This window comes from Coturnix japonica, chromosome 20, assembly GCF_001577835.2.
Source record: "Coturnix japonica isolate 7356 chromosome 20, Coturnix japonica 2.1, whole genome shotgun sequence".
Taxonomy (NCBI): Eukaryota; Metazoa; Chordata; class Aves; order Galliformes; family Phasianidae; genus Coturnix; species Coturnix japonica.
In genome coordinates this window covers 10,731,246-10,751,993 of record NC_029535.1, presented here as the reverse complement: position 1 = coordinate 10,751,993, position 20,748 = coordinate 10,731,246, and the positions used below count along the sequence as shown (strand labels likewise).

Here is a 20,748-nt window from a genome sequence, read left to right as displayed (position 1 = left end):
CAGAACCAAAACAGGACAATTCTATTTATTTTTTATTCTTCTGTTTTGACATGCATTATTTTGACTGCTTGCTCAGCTAGTTTTCATTTCCTTTGGGATCTTTCTTCTGAAAAGGGTATGAAAGTTTTGTTCAGTTTGTTTGAGGGATCAGGAAAATGCCCAGCTGGAAGTTTGCTGAGGGTTGGAGCCACCAGATCTTGCTGGTGTTTCTAAAAGGCTCCTGGAATGAAATAGCCCCAAAGCTGGCAGGGAAGGAACAGTGTGTCCACTTCTCAGTGTAGAATGAATTCCATGTGGTCAAGACTTTTAATTTCTGTGATAACCAACCATTCAGCAATGGATATTTATGGTGTTTTCAACTTTTGTCACATGGTTTAAGTGAAACTGTTGCTTCTTCAGCTGATGTTAAGCTGCATTGACAGGCAGGATCTTCCAGTCTGACCAATGGTGTGCTTAAGTCTGGACTCAAAACGTATTAAATTCAGTGGGTGACACTGCCTTTGTAGGCTTTGAGGGCATTTTTTTTTAGAGGCACTTCAAATTTTCCCCTCAGTACAGTTTCAGCTGTAGGAAGTAATTTAGTGCTGGATAGTAGAAGTCCAGGCTGAGAACCCAACTGAATATACCTGACAGTTTTTTTTTCCTTAACTCGTTTATCAACCTAAAAGCTAAAGCAAATACGGATGCAACCTGTAAAGTTGTTGAATAATTTTAGTGAGCTTAACCACATGTTTAGCCTGAGGAAGAAAAAGTAGTTAATTTTATATCTATTTTTTTCTTGCATCCAAATCAAAGGACCCTCCTTTTTCCTGAAGGCAATTTTCAAGCTGTTATCCAAGAATGAAAATTGATAATTGTTATAGCTGTACTCAGTTGATCTTAATTTTAGTGAAGCTTCAGGCTAGCAAATATGAAAATATCATCTTCCTGGCTGATAAACTGGTTAAATGCATTGGTGCAGGATTTTGATGAAGTAGCAATAGTTAATATTTGTTGCCTAGTAAAGAGTGGTTATAATCCTAGCTTTGGAACTAACCCAAATAGGGAGGGGGAGAAGAGTCATTCAGCAGCAGCACGAAGTGTTTTTATATACACAGACGTTCACAAACGTTGTTAGACAGCATAAAATGTTCCCTTTCCAAACTGTTTGCTCTTCCTGCTGATTAGATGAACACAAGGAGATTTCAGCACTCGTGCCCTGTTTAAACACTGGGTGATAGACTTCCCCACTCAGTAGACTTTTCAGCACGTCACTATAATGCTTGCAGAAATTTGTGTAGAAAATACTACCAAGAGTACGTAGCTCTATGGAAATACTCTTAATATGGATGAGTTGTCCCATTATTGAAACAAATACACTGCTGGGAAGTTGGAGGCTGCTGTAGGAAGCTTAGTTCAGGTGAAGATGGAGAGCTGGACTACATCTTCATATTTCTTATTGTACAGTTCTGGTGCAGTTCTATATTTTCCTGTGGTATTGGGTTTTGCTGCATGTAAAATTAGAGCAATTAGTAATATGCAGATCCAACCAAATAGATGCTGTCTTGTTGGACAGGAAAGACATCATGGATCATTGCGTTCAATCCTCTGATCTTGAACATGATATGACATGTGGGTCTTCCCTGCAAAATGTCACTTTAAAATGAATTAGGACTTTTTTTTTTCCCCTTCAAGATGACTCACTGCTGCTCCCATCTAAAATGTTGAAAAGATATTAACAGTTCTGCTTGATCACAGGATTGGCCAAATGGAGGCAGAAGTTTACAATTAATATCCTACAAGTTAATCAAGCAGAGTAAGGGTTCCTTTGCCAGGAGCATTTAACCTTAAAAGTTCTTTCTCCAGTATTTCTGCTTCTGATATATCCTGGATGCATAGATATATCAACCAGAATACTGCTATAATGGAAGAAACTAGTTATTATGGATTCATTTTAGGGCATGAAAATATTTATGAAGTAATTCATGTTCCAGAACATCTGCTGTGCGGGCTATACATGCAAGTTTTATTTGAACGTATTATAACACTACAGCTAACAAAGACTGGAATCGAAAGTGAACCTTAAAATTCAGCACAAAGTTCTCAGGAATATTCAGATAGTAAAGAGAGAGATCCATTTATAACACATACAGTCCACGCTCCCAGCTCAGCCTCCAGGAAGCAAAAGAAGAAAACTAAGGACATGTTGAGATAAAATGATGATGACTGGATAGAGAAGCAAAGGTGCCAGTTCAGCAGAGTCACACTTTGATTGCAGTTATGCATAATTATCCAAGCTCATGGGACCAGAAGATGTACTTATAGAAGAGGAGCAGGTGAGAAGATAAAATAAGGCCCTTAGAGGCAAAGCAATACAGGTTTCTTCTGATGACATTGTGATACAGGAACAAAATCAAATGCTAGAAGCAAGATCTGATCCTTCATTCATTTAATGTCAATCCAAACTTTATCATTCCATTCCTCAGTCTTCTTTCTTCTAAACTGTAAACCAGAGATGCTTTTACTATGCTTAGTTCTGGTCCCTATTTAACTTCTAAAAGTGTCTTCTCATTATATCTCTTTCCTTAATGTTTTTAAGTACTCAGAGAGACAGGAAAGATAAGGAACTTGCCAAAGGCCAAACAGAGCACCTGTGGTGGAGTCAGGCGCAGCACCCTGCTCTCCAGCCTCCTTTGTTTAACTGGTTTTCCTATTTTCCTCCTCTTTTCTGTTCCCTGTCAATCCCTCTAGTCTTGTTTGAAGTGCAGGGGTCTTTATAACCCTGTATTTCTTGCAACTGTTTGAAAGCTCTACAAGAGCGCAGCGCTCTGGATTGTTTTTGTTCAAAGATGGGGGCGTTTCAAGACGTGTCATATCTGAGAAGTGAGTGACTTTTGGCATGTAGTCCTTAGTTTTCAGACACAGGGGACACATGCAAGGAATATCAAACATTGCTGAAGCCAGACTGCGCGTCTCTAAGCACACAATGTTTTATTCTATACTGAAGGCCTAAAATGGGATTTTTCTTTGCCTATGTAGACAAGGGAGCCTCCTTTTAGGTATTATCTGCTATACAAATATTGGCCTACTCCTTAAACCTAGTTTCATAGAAAGTTGAAGACAGTCTAAGAAGGAGAACATATCCTTTTATATGTGTTGGATAAGGTAAATGATATCAAATAAAATGAAGGATTAAGGCATGCTTGAGCTTGAGTTAATAGATATAAAAAGGACAGGAATTACTGTTTACTTACATTTTTCAGCTGGGTGTGTGCAATCATTTTTGCTGGGGATTTATGTATCACACTGGTAAATTTACAGACTGTGCCAACTCCCATAACGTGCTCTGCACCGACAGCCTCCATCGTGAGCCACCCTGCAGCCACGTGCCCACCCTGCCCAACTCATGCTGCCTTCCCTCTCTACACATTTCTTCTTACACTCTTCCCATCCCCTTATATCCTCTCCCTCCTTCTCACCATTTCCCCCAATTACCCTCCTTAATCTCTATGATTTCCCACGTTGAGTAAGGAACAACACTTGGAGAGGGTCAGCTTTCTGCTAGACAATGTCCTATGGAGTGTACCCCCCAATCCTGCAGTTCTAAGCATGGATCAGCCCTGCTTTGTGGTTAACATCCACCTGGACATATTTTGTGTATGTATTTAAAAAAAAAAAAGAAAGAAAAAAGCAACAAAAAAAGACCCAACCCTAACACATAAAGCTTACCCAAAACATCAGAGGAGCAGTGGAAGTGATAACAACACAGTTGGAAATGCACATGTATTTACAACAGTTTAACCACAAGTATTTGAAACTATGTAAGAATTTCTATAAAGAGTTTAAACAAACAGGAAAGATTTCAATTTATACATACCCTCTGCTATGAAGTAAGCTGATTCAACAATAGAGTTGTTCACCTGCAATAAATCAAAACCCTCGTGAAGTAATTTGTGTACAACAGTTTATTTCTAGTGGCCTATAGACAGGAATAACTACCAGGTCAGATTTTTTCTCTTTTATCAATGAAGTCAGTAGTCACGTTTGGCTCTTTGTGTTTTGTGCGTGATGGTTGGAAACTTTAGGTTAGTTGCTGACATAACGGGGATGACATTCAGGTTTCCATAGAGAAATCAGACCTCGGTGCTTTGTTTTTTAGACTCCTTTTCAATTCTGACGGCAGCTGCTGAGCAGAGGTTGGGCTGGGGTAGGATTAAGGGTACGGCTGGGGTGCAGGCAAGGGTCCAGATCAACCAGGCCAGAGAATGGAGATCTCTGGGAATGCTTGCCTAGTCTCAGTATGGATTTGCTTGCCATTAGCTAATAGTAGTAGTATGGCAGCCTGAGCATGCAGAGGCTAATGAGCAATTATTAACACTAGAATTGAGGCTTTCTGAGACATCACAATACAAGTTTTTGCTTTTGAAATCGTTTCTGGTGTTCCCCAGAGTATCAACTGGCCTTACAAAAAATAAGCATCCTTGTTTTACGTTGATGTTCCCAGAAAAGCAAGCCCAGCTCATGACAGCCAGCAAGTACCTGCAGATGAGTTCATGGCACCTTTGCAAATGCAAGCAGCTGGCATATGCTCCTCCTGCCCCACGCTGGGGCAGCACCTGGTGGCTGCAGCACTTGGTGGTGGTGCCTGTGCCTGCTAGAAGAGCCACAAGGTAATGTCCCAAAGTAAAGGCACGCTCCAAGCATTCATTTTGCTTTGTTTCACAAACACTGTTCTTCCTCTGAATGAGATCAAACTTTAACAAGCATCGTGCAGAGGGCTGATGCACAGAAAAATTCTTTTAGATTGATAAATGTATTTGCTGGTAGGAAGAGGGTAACGTAGCAACTCTTGTGTACTTTGGTTAAGGAAAAAAAAGTGATGTATGAAAAAACTGACTCTCTTTCTGTTTCTCTGGGTGATTCAGGCTGGCTGGGTGTGGCAGCTAGGGAAATTTGATCCACCAACTATTTACATAAACCAAAAAGTGTTTGTCTAAGCGCTGGGAAACAAGGGCCTTGTTGGATAAAGTGCTGCAAAGAATTCATTGCGCAGAACGATCCCTCTTTGCCATTAGGGAGGCAGCTGCATGGTTATATAGCAGGATATTCATTTGTGAGGGCTGGTTAAAGCTCTTTAACTTTAGCGTGGCCTTTCCATCTTCCTCTGCTCCCTGGTTGCTGTGTGATGGCTGGGTAGAAGGAGGAGGCACAATGCCTACCAGCCATGGCCTTGTTGGATGCTCCAAAAATAGAGGGTAACAAATACACGACAAGGTAAAAAAGGAAATGACCTGTAAACGTGGCTTCCATTTCTGCAGAATGTTTACAAGAGCAGCTGCAGAAATTTCGTAATTACATAATTAACTATTCTGCCTGTCAAGTGGGCCCAGTCTCAGCTAATACTAGCCATGGAAAGCTCTAATATGTAAATGAACTGACAGAAAGGCATTCAGAATTTAACATTAGGTGCTGATTTCAGTACTGATAAATTGCTTTGATCCATTGAGTCATGCCTTGTTGTCTTTCCAAATGAATGTGAGTACCTCGTGGATGTGAGTCACTCCAGGAGATGGGGCCAGCCTGGCCTCGCTCTTGTCCGTGTATAAGATGAACAGACACAAACATAACTGCCATGCTGGAGTGGTCTACCACTTATGAGTTACCGAGTCCCATGATGCTGCCACGTGGTAGAGAAGTACTCTTGGTTGCACTTTATAGCAACAGAGTTGAGGCTTACACAGCTTCAGCCTGACATTTTGAAATGTGAAACAGCAAAGTCTTGAAATTAATGGGAGCTGGGATACCTGTTCTGTACTGATTTAATTGAGAGTTTGATGCCCAAGATCATAAAGACTTAGTTGGAGAGCAGTGTTAATCCCAGATATGTAACACTTCTTGCTTTATATGGAATTGAGTTTTCAGTTGTCATTTGTTATTTTAAAAGTTTTATGTTTTACTGGTTGTGTTTATGCTTGCTGCACATGAATTTAGTGCATTTGCAAGGAGTTCAGTGTAGAATTCTGCTTATTTCTGAAGTTCCTGGTACAGGAAAGAAAACCTGGCAGCAAGTGTAAAATCTTTTCATATTCACCTTGCACATGGAAATCAGGTTCTCCTCAGCACTCACCTGCTCTTTGACTTGTACTTTTGGGTGAGTGGGAACAAGACTAAGGATGATTATTCACAGCGAAAACAGGTTATTTTTAGCAAGGGAGGATCCACCTCTGCAAGTCAGAGTAGTGATGTAGGTGCTTCAGGTCTTCTGCTGCGACTGCAATGGCAGATCTTAGGCTGCAGTGTCTCACAGAATGGCTCATGTCTTAGTTTGTGCTTGCCCTCCAGAACAGGCACAGGGCAAAGGCAAAGCTAACCATACAGCTTTGCTGCGAGAGGCTTCTCATTCATGGCTTATTATGTTGAAATGTCTAAAAGAAATACTTAAGAAGTGATGATGGGGCAAAGGCCCACACGTGAGGGTCCTGGTATGAAAGGTCAGTGTGCTCAGTACAGCCATACGTGGCTTCCCACAGGTGAGTCTGGGAAAGGATAGAGCACATTTTCCCTAGGACAGCTCCATGCATTTTCTATTCCTGATCAAGATCTATTCATTGGGCAAGTGCTGTTTAATCAAGCAGCAGGAAAAGGGTGTGTGCTGTCTTCAGAAGTACAAAGAAATCTCATTCAAAGACCGTCCCGTTCTTAAAAGGCTGGTGTTTAAATTAGACCTGCCCAGACAGGTCTGGCATGTTTCGTGTGACCCCCTTTTACTGTGGATGTTCCGGTTATAACTATCTTACTGCTTCCATTTAAAATCAAAACACAACTGCCATAGAAAACAGATCTAACCAAGCTCCATACAGTTGTCAGCCCCTGCTGTGAGCAATGTTATGCGATAAACCACTTCTGCTGAAATTTACCTGCAAACAGAAATGTTGGGAAAGTACATGCAAGATCAAAATGCAGCAGAGAAATCAAATTTAAGAGATGATGTACTTAATTACCAATGGCAGCATGGGAAAGAAATGACAGTTTTCTCTCTGTATTTTTCCGGTATTTGGGCTTTGTTATTTTTGATGCAGTTCACGCCTAAATGTGCAAAGACACTGTGACTGTCTCTGGCCCTACAAACCCATTGGAGTGTGTCTTTTTCAGCTGTAGTGACACACAGTTTTAACAGGAGAAGCAGTGCACCATCCTTGATGGTCACAGGAGTTATGTCCTTGCCTTCTCAAGATGTGCAGCCTTTAATTTTAGTGTAAGAGCCGACCTCCCTGCTAGCTGGTAGCACTGTTGGTGGGTTACAGTCTGCCTGTTTTCTTCAATCTTCAGGCAGAGAGATGCTTAGCACGGGTCCTGCTGTGAGTCATGTGTGGAGAATGAGCAATCCATCTGCACACAGATGGATGCATGCTGGGAGAGGTGTGCTCACGTTGAGGCTCCCTAGGAGCCACTCCTAGGCTGTGTAAGGTCCAGTCCTTGAGGATTTGCCAGTCCAGAACTCCCAAATTTTACCTGGGATTCACTGTTCCACTTTAGTGCTGCAATGAAAAGGTGTGTATGGTGTGGTGATACTACTGGGGTTCCCTTCTGGAGGGAGCCTTGCAAAGCTTAAGAGTTATCTTTTGGTTGAGGAAGTCAAGGAAGATTTAATATACACAAAAGCCCCTTACCTGTACTTACAAAGCATGGCAGAAAAGGCGAATTTTCTTTTGATTTCATGTGTGAGGTGGGATAGGGCAGAAATACATGTGAATCATGCTTTCCAGTGAAGCACTGTGGACCAACATAGTAAAATAGGAAGCATTACTTTCAGAGCAGCCCGCATAGATTTTTTCAGGAGAAATCAGGGATTGCTCCAAAATAGCCATCTCTCACAAGCAGGAAATGGTTGATCCTGCTTTACTGTTCAAGAAAGAAGGGAGCTTTTCTTCAACTGCTGAGGGGACATAAAATCCCGTATTTATAAAAGGTAGTCTGGGTTTACATCTAGAGACATCAGTTCAGATCCATGGTGGAGGAGGTCATAGATTTATCTTGCCTTACTTACGTGAACTTGATGTTGAAATCCTTTGTCAAGCGTAGGAATCGTTGCCTTGTGGTTAGATCCTTCGAGATTGATGCATTGTGTTTGCATTATGGGCCATATGCGTGTGTGTAAGGGCACCTGATTGCTGGGGAGTGTCTTTGTAATAGTTCTTATTTTGTGCCTGTCCCTGCCAGCTTTGCGAGCAAGGAAGGAGATGGGAGGTCTGTAGGACAGGTGAAGCTTTCCAGAGTTGTGTTTGTTCCAGCAGGAGCACCTAAAGAAGCCATTTAGGAGGAATTGCTTAGTCTACAGCAATTTGAAGTTTTGCCACTGCAACTCCTTCCATTGAATCCCCTTCAAAAGCTGAATTTGAAGTAGATTGGGCCCAGGAGCAGACAGCTTCTGTTGTTACTGCAAACTGATGCATACCATTAATTCCCCCAAGTGCATATGATGGGAGTTGAGGTCCTGCAGTAAGTTCTCAGTCAGATCAGAGTCTTTTGAAGCCAGCAGTGGTACTGCTTGGAGATCAAATCTGACTCTAAGAACTAAGTTACACCTTGGTACAATTCCTTGATTGCTGCAGATTGTGTGTGTGTGAATGTAGATCTTTGTTTGGCCATCTTTTATGATATGTAAAAGATGGAAAGGGATTGCAGCGTTGCACAGCTTGGGGTGGGGGAGGAAGGGGTTGTTTGTTCTCTATGTGGGGGTCCCAGGTGTAAAGTGCAGCAGTACCTCCTCCTTACTCAGACATCTGAGGCCATTTGTGTCTTTCCACCATGATACTGCTGTTACCAGCAGAGGTTGTGGGTCTGCCAGAGCAAAGTTGTGAAAAAAGTTGATTATAGCTGTGTGGGGAATCAAAGGCATTGCATAAATATTATATCAGAGTGCAAGCCTTTGCAAAGCATGGATGACTTCCTTGATAGAGTGGAATGGCTAGTAGTTGTTTTTGTATCACCTAAAAATGTGGTAAGAATGTTTCTTGATGCTAAGACTTGTTCATTTCTGAGGGAGCTGTAAAGCAGATACATTTACAAGTATGAGTAATGGAAAACAGCAAATTTCCGCACAATGCAGACAATCCTTTCATGTTACATCATTCAAAGCAGTGTATTCACATGGGGATGTACTCACGCAAAACTCTGCGGCCAGAAGACCAGGCTCCTCCACTTGGCTCTGCTTTTAAAGTTGGAAACTTTTGGTTAAGATCTGTGGGTATCTTTCACACAATGCATCAAAGAGCTGAAAAGTTGAGGATAATCATTCCCACACTTGAATCTACGTGGGCTAAACTACAAACCCTTCTGTGACTGCAGTTTAAGCATTATCCCGTGCTCTTGAACCAGTGTAGACAGTTCAACAGAGACCATTCTGAGATTACGGAGCTATCAAGCCAACGGAGAACTCTTTCATCCTACAATTTGTAGAATTACATGTAGTAGAGAAGTGTGTTAAGCACTAAGTGTCCACCGATGTGGCTATCTGGCTTTGCAGTTTGCATGTGGAAGTGAAAACCAGTGACTGATCACTGAACTACATGTCATGAAGAGAAAGAAGTCAGACTTTGTCATGGTAAATCTTTTATTGGAGATGGAAGGAAGAAAAATAGAAATTTCAAGACTTCTTACTCCATTGGTTTTTATTTGGCAGTTGTTGTGTGGTTTCCAGTCAGGTGTCTTGTTCTGAAATGTTACTGAGTCGATGAGTGAAGTCCCAACTCCAGGGATTACAGTTTTTAGATACCACACAGCACCATGTGAATGTACAAAGATCTGGCACCATAAAGGAATGCATAAATAGACACAAGGCTTAGTTCTTCATGCAAACCCCTAGGTGTAGACCCAGCTTGTGCACGATGTGTAGGCAGAGGAGAACGTGACTGAAAACTCTGCCCTGTACCTATCTCTGCCCTGTTTGCTTGCATGGTGTCTCCATCCTGACATGCAACAATCTCCGCATTCCTGTCCAACCTGAAGCGGGAGAGAATTTAATTAGGAAAACTTTATGCTAATGCTACACTGTCCCGCCTCAATACTTGTGTGCTGAGAGTGAGCTTCAGCTTTACTGGATTCTAGGCAGAGCACAGCAAGATTACACAAAGTACGCTTGGTGAAAAGCTGATCTCTTTCCTATCCCCTTGAGAATGAAAGGGTTAGTGACAAGCAGAGGCTTTTGGTGCTGAGCAGGGACAGACTGACCCACCAGACCTGCAGCAGCTCAGCAGTGCTGGCCAGAACAAACCACAAACCCCACTGAGTGCCAAGCGAGGAGCCAGCAATGCAACCAGATGCCACTGCTGGCAAGGGTGAGGATAAAAAGCATCCAGACTTTTGGCACTTGGGCCTTGCATCTGCCAGGCTTTTCCCCCATAGATGGTCCTGCACATCACCCCAGATAAGGGAACATGTAGAGGAAGCAGCCAAGGGGAAGGAGCCCCGTATGGCCAGGAAAGGGGGGCTGCATGGAGCACCTGAAGCAGCCCTCACTTGTTGGGTTTCCTTCCCGACCCTGCCAGAGTTCAGGGGTTCCTGGTTTTACACTCCTTTAGTTTAATTTTTGAAAGCATAACTGTTTGGGGAAATTAAGCATTTCAGTGATATGATTTTGAATTGTTCACTGCTTCCCTGACATCTGGGTCCCATCTTGCTTAAATGTTCCCAGCCATCTGGGGCAGTCAGTCCCTACTTGCCAATGCCGACTGATAGGGCTGCCCATCCCCTAACAGGAACTGCATGTTGTGCCAATCCAGTTGGCAATCCATTTCCTAGCAAACAGTTAATGTTTATGTATTTTTTCAGAGGTGCTGATGGTTTCCAGGGACTGAGAGTGTGGCTGAAATTCCTTTCCTCAGTGAGCTTAATGTGAGCTTCATCTAAATACACCTAATCCCTATGACAGAAAGTGGATTGCCAGCATTCAGTTTCATGCATGTAGCTGTGAGCAAATGCTCCTTTACAACAATACAAAGGAGCAGATCACCTGAATTTTGAGCAACTACTGAAGGCTAACAGCAGGCTATGTATTTTAATGTGAATTTTCAGTGTTGGCCCAACATAAAGCAGAATCACAATATTGTGAAAAGTGATTTCTCCTCTCTGGACCAAAGCCCATATCAACCATTTGAAATAACAGACGCTTGCCCAGAGCTTTAGGGACAAGTACTGATGCATAGGAGATACATACCCTACACTTCCCTTGTATTTCAATCTGTCTTTACCATACTTACTTTAGTGTGCTTCAGATTTGGAGAACTGCTGCCGTAGACATCAGGTGGTTGACTTGCAGAGGAGCTTTGCAGTAGCGTGTCTTCCATCCTATGCAGAAATGGTGGGGCATTAGCACTTATTTCCTTTCTTTCTTCTTTGCAGAGGTTTTATGAGTAAAAATATCAAGAACATTAAATCTGTGCTGAAAATTTATTGGAAGAATCTAATGGGAGAAATGGGATGCCAGAACTCTAACAAAGGCTTCCCCCCCATCTGTTTAATCAGGTGTTTGAGTGTAGAAGGTGTTTTAACACAAGTTTGTGCAGATGGTGGGGAAAATGCTCAGCTATTTGACTGAAAATCACTTCCTCTCTCAGAGAGGGAACACTTTCACAGGTCTCATTAGTTCAACTGTCGTAGTTTCCAGGAGGTGCATGGGGTGCAGAATGCCTCAGTTCACAGTGGCAAAAACTCAGATGCAAGATAAAAGAAGTGAATGCCTAAATAGCTTTAGTTTTGGTGTGTATCTCCAAAGGAATTGCAATACATAGAAATTATGTATTCCCGTATTTGCCCCGCCATATTAACTGCAGTATTGTTTTCTACCTCTGTTGAACAAATGGGATGTTATCTGTGAATATAGTGGCAATGCAGGGAGTCCCAGAGCTCTGACCTGCTGCTGGCTACGGGCAGCCTCATCACCATGTTATTTCCCCGCAGTGGGATCAGCTCTGCAGTGGGACCCAGCTATGTGCAAGACTGCAGCCTCAGCTTCTGTCTCCCACCAAGCTGCAATGTCTGATTTTGCTGAGTGAGTCGCAAGGTTTTGTTTTGCCGTACCCAGATGACACCTCCTGCTCTTAGTGAAAACATGCTGGAATCGCCTGGCAGCGTAACCAAACAACAAAGGAGTGCTGCTGACAGCTGACAGATCTGACAGGTGCTTTTTAAACTGGATTCAGTTTTGTCGTCCTGCATATAAAGGAGCACTGACAGTGGGAAAAAGGAGGAGATTTTTTTAAAGGTGATTTTGTAACTTTGCCAAACGCAGCTTGGTTAAGAACTCCAAACATTGCGATCCTCCAGAGTGATTCAAATACAGATCTGTTTGCTTTGCAATGCCACTTCAATATTTAATTCTCTAGCAGAGTTTACCCAGAACTTATCATGGCTGGTGGGCAAGGATTGCCCGTTGTGGTTTGTGAAGAGCTGTGTGGCTCTGCTCTTCTTCAGCTCTTTGGGCACTTCTGTTCCGTCCCAGAAGTTTTTGGCACTAACATGATTGTGTTAGCTGGACAATTACCTGATGGATTGACCCTTATTCCTCCTGCAATCACGTGCACAAGTCCAGGATCAATAAGGTAGCTGGGTCCTAAATTTTCTGGTGTTGATATCTTTGTCTTAAGAGCAGTAGCATCAACGTGTGGCTTTGATGATCATTTCAGGGTATTCTTTTGAAGGGTGTTTTTTTTCCTCCTTGAAGTTACAGCCCTCCATCTTCTGGGTGTGGAATAGTGATTTTATATAGATACAAAAATAAATAATACATATGTGATATTCTCCCCTTCTTGTTTTTTTTCTCCTCTAAGTGTGAGTATCTTCTGAGCATGCAAACTAGTTAGTTAGATTCTTGAGGCAGGAGCCATATTTTTGTTTAGAAAATCACCTCTAGTCCTTTATAATATTGGCTTTATGTTTAAAGAAGTCTCTGTGTATATTTTTACATGCACAATTCACATCTGCAGACAGGCCTAACTAGCGTTTGGACTTGACTTTCTTCTTGAAAAAAATCTGACTCTCAAATGCATTCTTTTCTTGTGAGGCTTAGGAATATTGATTTTATGAAATGACTTGCGTGTCAGACCACCCTTCACTTCTCGTACTGAAATGATGTGACAGTCTGTGGATGGCTGTGGAATAAGTGATGTTTTGGTCACGGCCCAGCACAGATTTCAGGCGCAGCACTTCTGCCTCCCTTGCCAACCTCTGAGGCTAAAAGTCTGCCTCCGTCCCAGCGTCTCATCTGCTTTCTCACTTGGACTTCAATAAAGGTCAAGTCTCGACTTTACAGGTCAGTGCAATGAGTGGCAACAAAGTAAGGACTGATGGTGAAAGTGTCAACAGAAGAAAGCCTTGATATTTGTATCTTCTGGTCAATACTCAGATGAGAGTTTCAGGTTTGTCCTTGGCGCTGTCAGCACAGGGTCTCTTTTCCTCCCCGCTTTTGGCCTTAGGAGGTGCCAGGCACCTTCTGCACCCATGGACTATTCTGGAGCCAACCTCCAGTGGCTTGCCCAGTCTTCCCTTGCCTAAAATCCCACCCTGTGGAGCAGCAGAGACCTGTATGACAGGGGGCTGTGGGTGAAGAAGTTCACTGCAAAATGGGATGTGGTATTTTATGACGTAGGCATCATCTTCATGGCTTGCTTCACAAAAGCTGCGTGCTGTTATTTTACAGTGATTTCCCTTTGCTTAAAGTCCTCCTTAGACCTCCAAACACATACATACATGTGTACTTCCTAAGAAATAATCGTACGTCCTGTGTCAACGTCTGAAATTCTCATTTCTGCGTTTCTAAACTCAGAAAAACATAAAAGCAGCTCAAAACTGAACACAGACAAACACTTCATCTGAGCCTGGAAGTGCCTGTAAACACCGCTAGACCCTTCATTCTGCCTTCCCAGAGCTCAGGAAGCTGAGGCACAGCCTGGCTGAGTGCTGGCTGAAAGTGCCATGAAAGATTTGTGTGGCAGAATCGTCTGTGGTGTTTTAAGCTGAAGAAGACCCTTATTCGTGTGTGTGTGTGTGTACACGTTTGTTCTGTTTCTGAACCAAAAACTGCAATAGTTAGAGAACTTTATCCAAGAGGCTGTTGGTCTTAAAAATGAATACCAATATTTGGACTTTTTACGTATGCTTCTTCATGCTGTTTAAATAGCAGTAACAGGGAAAAGAATTTACTGGGGAAAAGAAAAGTAAGGAGCTCATGAGGACATACTGGAGTTAGTTTGGTTGGTTCTCTAAGTGAACTGTGCATGTGGAAGAAAAGCATCTCACGCAGACATACAGGTGTTCCTCCAGCTCTTTTTTTTTGGGGAGTGAGCTCTTGTTGCTCCAAATATCTCCCAAATGAGTAAGCTGGAGGATTTTTTCTTTCCCTTTTGTGTAAATTACCTGTGAGCATGTAATTACCTCTTACAGCAATTGCCTGGTTTCTGCACAGAGGTAGCAACTATATGCAAACGAAGCACTGAAATACCTGAATATTTTGGTATTTGTTTCATGTGCATGAAAATGTGTCACAATTTCTATGTAAAGGTAACTGATGATCATCTCATTTCTAGTGAAATGCAAACAGGTTCTGAATGGCGTATCTCAAGATCTAAATTCAATTAGACTCGTGTAATGATCTGTCAAGAGGGTATTAGAAGCAAGGTTTCCTTGATATCAAGTCCTTTGTATCTTGTATCAAATGCTTGAACAAAATATTTGTGAATTAGGAGTATTAAATTAAATAAAGCCCGTCTCAGAGCTGTGGGATTTCCTCTCAAGGGTGCTCCCACAGTTATTACAAAAGAATATTTATCATCCTAACAGTGATTCCTTCCCTGCCTAAGGATTAAACAAGGACAGGCTTCAAATTCACCCCGGGCGAGCGTCCGTGCTTGAATGGTGTTCTCACTGATCTGAGTTACTTCAGTCCTCAGTGCTGAATAGTCAGGTCAGCCTCCTGCTGCATGTCTTGAACAGCTTCCCTAAACCTTCTCACCTCTCACATCCCAGACACTGCAGAATGCCGTAACCATTCGGAAGCTCTGCAAGTCTTGGAATACTTTATGCCATTTGGTCCAGGTTAAGTAGGACAATGAGGCCTCAGCCCTAACTGGTGTCGCTGGAAGTGGTTTGCTGCTTGGGATTATTCCTTTTGTCCTGAAAGTGATGAAATCTCCCCAGAATGAAGACATGGCATCAATATTGGAGAGATTATGCACGTCTGGTTCACTCGAGATTGTTTATCTTTTAAACACCATTAACCACAAATTAGCTAGCTCTTCTACAGCCAGAAATTAATACATTCCATTAGCGAGCAGTCAATTACAGGATGATTATTTTCCCCCTGTTTGTGTTTGTGGTGCTTGTCTCATGTCCGCAGGGCTGAGGTGTGGGCAGCCGGGCAGTGTGGCTGTGCTGATCCCAGCTGGGGCAGCTGCCTTCACCTCTGTCCTTGTGTGAGGCATCTGACGAAATCAGCCAGGTCCCCATCCTTGCATTTATTGGTTTCTGTGGCTTCACCTCTTGCAGTTATTCTATTGTTTCCCCTGTGTGTGTTCCCTTTCTAAATGCATCTCTTGCATCTGCTTAAAATACCAAGCCCCACAAGCCTCTGTAGTGGCAAGTAGAGAGTGCCTCTCTTTAGATCTCCGGAGAACAGAGTATGGCAAAAAAAGAACCTCCAGTTCTTTCTGCAGGACAGTTCTATCATGGAGCTTTTCCTACCGACCTCTGTCTTGTCCAGGCTCAGAGCTCACTGCATTGCAAAGCCCTTAGGCAAGAAGCTGTGGCTGTTAGGAAGTCTGGGGAGGATGCTTTTGCCAAGTGTATTGCTCTGAGCACAGCAGTTCTTTTAGGCATCCTCCACTGCTCTCCTGTGCCGTATCCCTTACTGATCTCTTACCTTACTTTGTCTTCATTTATTGCTTCTTACGATGTATGCTTTTTAGAGGAAAGAGTACATTTTTTTACCCCTGTAATTATATAGCACCCAATCCAGTGAGGTGTAGATCATTAAATGGGATTCCTAAATGATCTCTGGCAGTACAAATAGTAATAGTGAGAATTAAATTCATTCTGGATTTGCAAATTAAAGTTTCCCTTTCCCTGCATAGCATATGAGATATATCAGCACAAAATTGCTGTGTAATTAGATAAAGAGAATATTTTGTCTATTATGAAGTGTCCTAGACAGGAACAGGAAGTATTAGTCTGTTCCCCCAAACCAAAGTTATTGCAGTCCTTTAATCCTTCCTTAATGATTTCCTAAATGAAATTCATAAAAGCTGTGGGAGGGAAAAAAATAATAATAATACAGTGGCATTGATTTTATTCCTTCCTTTTTTTTTGTTTTTTTGTTTTCCTCATTCTTTGAAAGGTCTGCTATTGGACACGTAAATGAAAAGACAGTAGAAAATCCTTTCAGAGAGATGAAAAGCTGGGTAGCAGATAGATTGTTAGATGTAGGAAGCTGTGCTTTGGGTCTACACTGCAGTAGCTCGGTGTTGCTCGATAGCTGAATTGTGTTGCGTTGGCCCAAAGGTGCCCTGGGAACCTTTATGGGAACGATGCAAAACTGGGGGCATTGCAGGTGAGGGTTGAGTTTCTTGCAGGCTCCCAGCCTCACTCCCCTTTGCAAACTGGTCCAACGGGGGAAATGGATGCTTCAAAACACCCCATTTCTGGGAGGACTCGTCCCCTAGAGCACCTGCTCTTAGCAGTGCCTTTGAAGAATGCTTTGCAAGCTTTGAGCACAGTCTTATTTCTGTTCAAACTGCAGATTAGACTGAGAACCAGATTGGTTGTTCGGTGGCAGACTTTGAAAGAAATGATTTATAAACACAAACTGTAACTAAATTTTGAAGGAAACTGGATCTGCAGACATCAATGGCATGATTAGAAACACCGTGGGGAGTGCATGCATAAAGCTTCTTTTAATTCTCTGCTTTTCAAGCACTTAATAGCTTGACAGCAACATTTTAATAACAGCCGACTAGGCCCAGTTTTGGCATGCACCGCATGCGGAAGCAGCTCCTGGAAGCTGTCCATGGAGCAGTGAATTCTGTTTCCGCAGGCTAGAGCTCATGTGGAGATAGAGCTGTGAGATACAGCCCTTTGGATTTGGGACGCCCTTCCAGTGCTCAGTGCTTGGGAACGCTGCATGTGCTTCGTACAGTGCTGGCCCTCAGCAGGGGGTTGTGCTGAATTAATTTTTCAATGCACACTTTCTTACAAAGCTGATTTCACTGAGCAGTGCTGAGAAGGCTCTTTTAGCAATGAAGTTTCAGTTCTGGAATTTCATGTGGCGTTCCCTGGGCCTCCATCAGTGACAAGGCGGAATGGGGACCGTGGATGGAGAGCCTTTGAATAGAGCTCCTGAACACTGGAGCTCCTGGCAGTACTTACTGCCTTTATTCTATGCTATGCTATGCTATGCTATGCTATGCTATGCTATGCTATGCTATGCTATTCTATTCTATTCTGAATTGGACCATTCTGAACCTTAACTTCAACCTTTAGGTTTGTTTACAAAGTAAAAACTTAAACCAAGCTATATTGAAAAAGGCTCAAAAGATCATGACTCCTGCTAATAACACATCTGTCATTCTCAGTTGTGTTGTCTTGTTCTGTTGCTTCCACCTCCAATAGAAAAGTCTGAATATGCTTATGGTTAAACTGATTGCTGCTGAAACAGTACGTGCCACGAAACAGTTTATTCAAGGAAATGGAAAATAAAGGATGCTTAGGCTGTTAAAACTGTGCTGCTGCTTAGGACCTTGCTTACAGTTAGAATCAATCTTTCATCTGGATTGAGATGTGGGTTGAGATCAAACTGAGTGTCCTCCCAACAATTTGCTCCTTCCTTTGGTGGTTGTTTATCTTTGCCATTTCTCTGTAAGACATTGTCTTTTCTGGAGTAGAAAATAATGGGAGCTGACTCGTAAATATATTTTTCTAGTGTGTTTTTTTCAATGTCCAGGGCTTTTTTTGCTTTATAAGTTCAAAATCTGGATGAAATATAGTCTTGCTATATCCTTTTTAAAGAGGTTTGCTAAGAAATGTGACAAAATCACTGCAGTGCGTGCTGGATTTGTAACCTATTTCCCAGCATTACACCCTTTTCTTTTTCTACTGTGAAATATAAAAGAAATAAGCTCCTCTCATTCATTATGTTTATATCTTAATGGAAATTGCAAGCGACTTTCTCAAATTCATCTGCTGACCTTGATAAATACATGTGGGCTCTTGCAGGGAAGTGCCCTAAATATAGAAGTGAATTGTAAATATTGTTTGACCAAATGGTCTCACATTGGCTGAGAAATCATGCTCTTGTAGGATGCATGCACATGCTGGAAAACAAATTAATTTACCTGTCATTGGAGCATCTTAGCTCCTAATGTAAAGCAATACATGCAAGCAGAAGTATCCAGAGATGTTTCTTTATTAATTCAAGTTTAGTCCAACCTATTCCATGGCAGCAGTTGTGTACTTGAATTTTGGCGTGTATGGGTTTCTCCTTTTGGCTCCTCTCCTGCTGCCTGAGCCCTGGCTGCAGCTCATCTGCTTCGCAGGGCTGCTCTGGCTCAGGGCAGCAGCAGCTGCTGCGGGCGATGTCGCACCCTGGCAGTGACTGGGCTCCAGCTCCAGGGACTCACATGGCATTCCCTCAGCAAGCTCAGTCACCAGGTCAGGGATCTAAAAAAAATAAAAATGATACAAATCAGAGCAGCTACAGACAGTGAACGACACCAGCCCTGTGACCTCACGGTGCTGCTCAAAGCAGGTAAAGCAAACTTTGGTAAACGTTAAAAATGATGGGCATCATGGATAGCTGTACAATAAGCCGGCAGGGGGAAGTAAGAGGTTCCTTCATTGAGGTTCGATGTATTCTGAGCTGAATTTTCCCTTTGGCTCCTGTATTTCTGAATAATAGAGGGTACAGATCCTCTGAACCCCTGCATAAGTAAGCCAACAAATGTGAAAGGTGCAGTCACCTCTGTCGGGTGACAACACTGAATGGGAGTTGCCCAGGAGTATTCAGAAGGTGCTAAGTATTTATCTTCTCTAAGTAGTACATTTGAAGGACTTCTTTAATTGATACCAGGTAAAGGGATGTTAACATCTTTTCAGTGAACCCTTGCATTGCAACAGCAATAACATATTTAAATATACAGCTGGGTTTAAAGAAAACAAATTCAAACTCTTCTATTTTGATTTCTCCTGTGAGTAAATGCATTAAATTGCTACTCTGATGATTGCAAAATTTAGATTAGAGATCTTGGTTGCTATCTTTGAGACAAAAACACATAGGAAAGCAGCTTTTAGCTTTGTGCTCCATTCCCTTTAAGGTAGTGAAAACCCTCATTTCAGTGTAGTGGTGTTTCCTGCATAAAAAACCCAACACACCAACAAAACAAAATCAACACACATGATTTGAACAAAACTGATCACTCAACAGCATCTGTATGACCCATAGTCTTTAATCTCTGTTACTAGCAAATCTTCTCTGAGTTCAGTGGCATTCTGTTTGTTTTACTTCCCTAAAATATGCACATGATGGCATGAGGTATGTTGATAATAATGTGCTGTGAATAGCATGAAGGCATTCGGTGCACAGCGTATCATATCATCTATCATTAAGTTTTTCTTCTTTTGCTTTTGCTAATGGCAGTGAATCAGATATTTAAATGCGTTTGCTAGTCCTACGTGCAGCTATAGGAGTGTGTTGAACAGGAAAGAAGCAGACTGTGTAGTACAAAATTAGGTTATAAAATGCATTTTAAGCTGGAGATTGAGTAATGGACACAGAGCAAATGAACTCCAAAAATTAACATTAGAATTTGCACTTAAAATGCTCCCTAATTGGCACCTCTTGGGATACGTTTTGAACTCACCCAACATGATTTTTTCATTTTACTGAAAACAGTCAGTTTGGGCTGACAGCACCTGGGTCATAGCGAATGAGAGATGATGATGTATTTGGCAGCTCTTCTAGTTGAGCACTGACAAGTCTTGTTCTCTAAAGAAAAAAATCAAAACGTATCAATCCACATGCTCACTGTACTGAGGAGCTTCGTTGTCATATCTTTCAAATTGTTTTAATGTTTCAGCACTGCAGAATTGAATGCATAACAGAAGAGACAACTATATGCAGTTTCACTTTGTTGGAAAAACTACATACGGAAAGCAAAACATAACTAGCAGAGTCCTGATAAGGTCATGTCAGACAAATTAATGCGAGGTAGAAAAAAAAAGCTTAAAAATCATTCTTTTATGGTGCTTGTCCTGTTGGGATGGAGAGCTCCAGTCAATCCAGTCCTTCACTGACTTACAGCCTTCCGTGTCCTCGGGATCCTGAGTTCCTTTGCTAATCCCTTTCTGGGGTGTTTTTGTGTGTGCTGACCCGACCTGCCATCCAGACCTCATTAGAGCTGTTTACTGACCAATCCAAAAAGCCACCTCCTGCCCCTTCTTCCAGATGGGAGAAAGACAAGACAAGAAAAATGTTGTATTGGCTTACAATCATGTTTCAATGCAGAATGTCCAGGCTTCCAGTGTGAGCTCTGGGTCTGCACCATTTCCAGCGGCTCTGCATAGGCTTTAACAGCTGGAAACCTGCCTCATCTCTGGCTGGATGTGCTGAGACATCAGATGACCTCAGGCTGATTTCTAGTGGTGGTTTTTGCATCACAGTGCTGTGATACTGCTTAGCTGTTCATCACCAGAGCCTCACATGGGTTTTGTAAGATGCTGTCACAG

The 20,748-nt window shown here is 42.3% G+C and overlaps 1 protein-coding gene and 1 long non-coding RNA gene across 2 annotated transcripts in view; one reads left to right on the top strand and one right to left on the bottom strand.

The window, feature by feature from the left end:
• LOC116654281 overlaps nt 1-20,748 on the top strand; it is a 246,302-nt gene that overhangs the window by 26,179 nt on the left and 199,375 nt on the right. The gene's annotated exons all lie outside the window — the stretch shown is intronic.
• LOC107323081 lies at nt 18,413-20,559 on the bottom strand. Its single transcript, XR_001559149.1, has 3 exons — nt 20,510-20,559; nt 19,884-20,008; nt 18,413-18,684 (listed from the first exon to the last, which is right to left on the bottom strand). It is a non-coding gene; the product is annotated as an uncharacterized LOC107323081 (long non-coding RNA).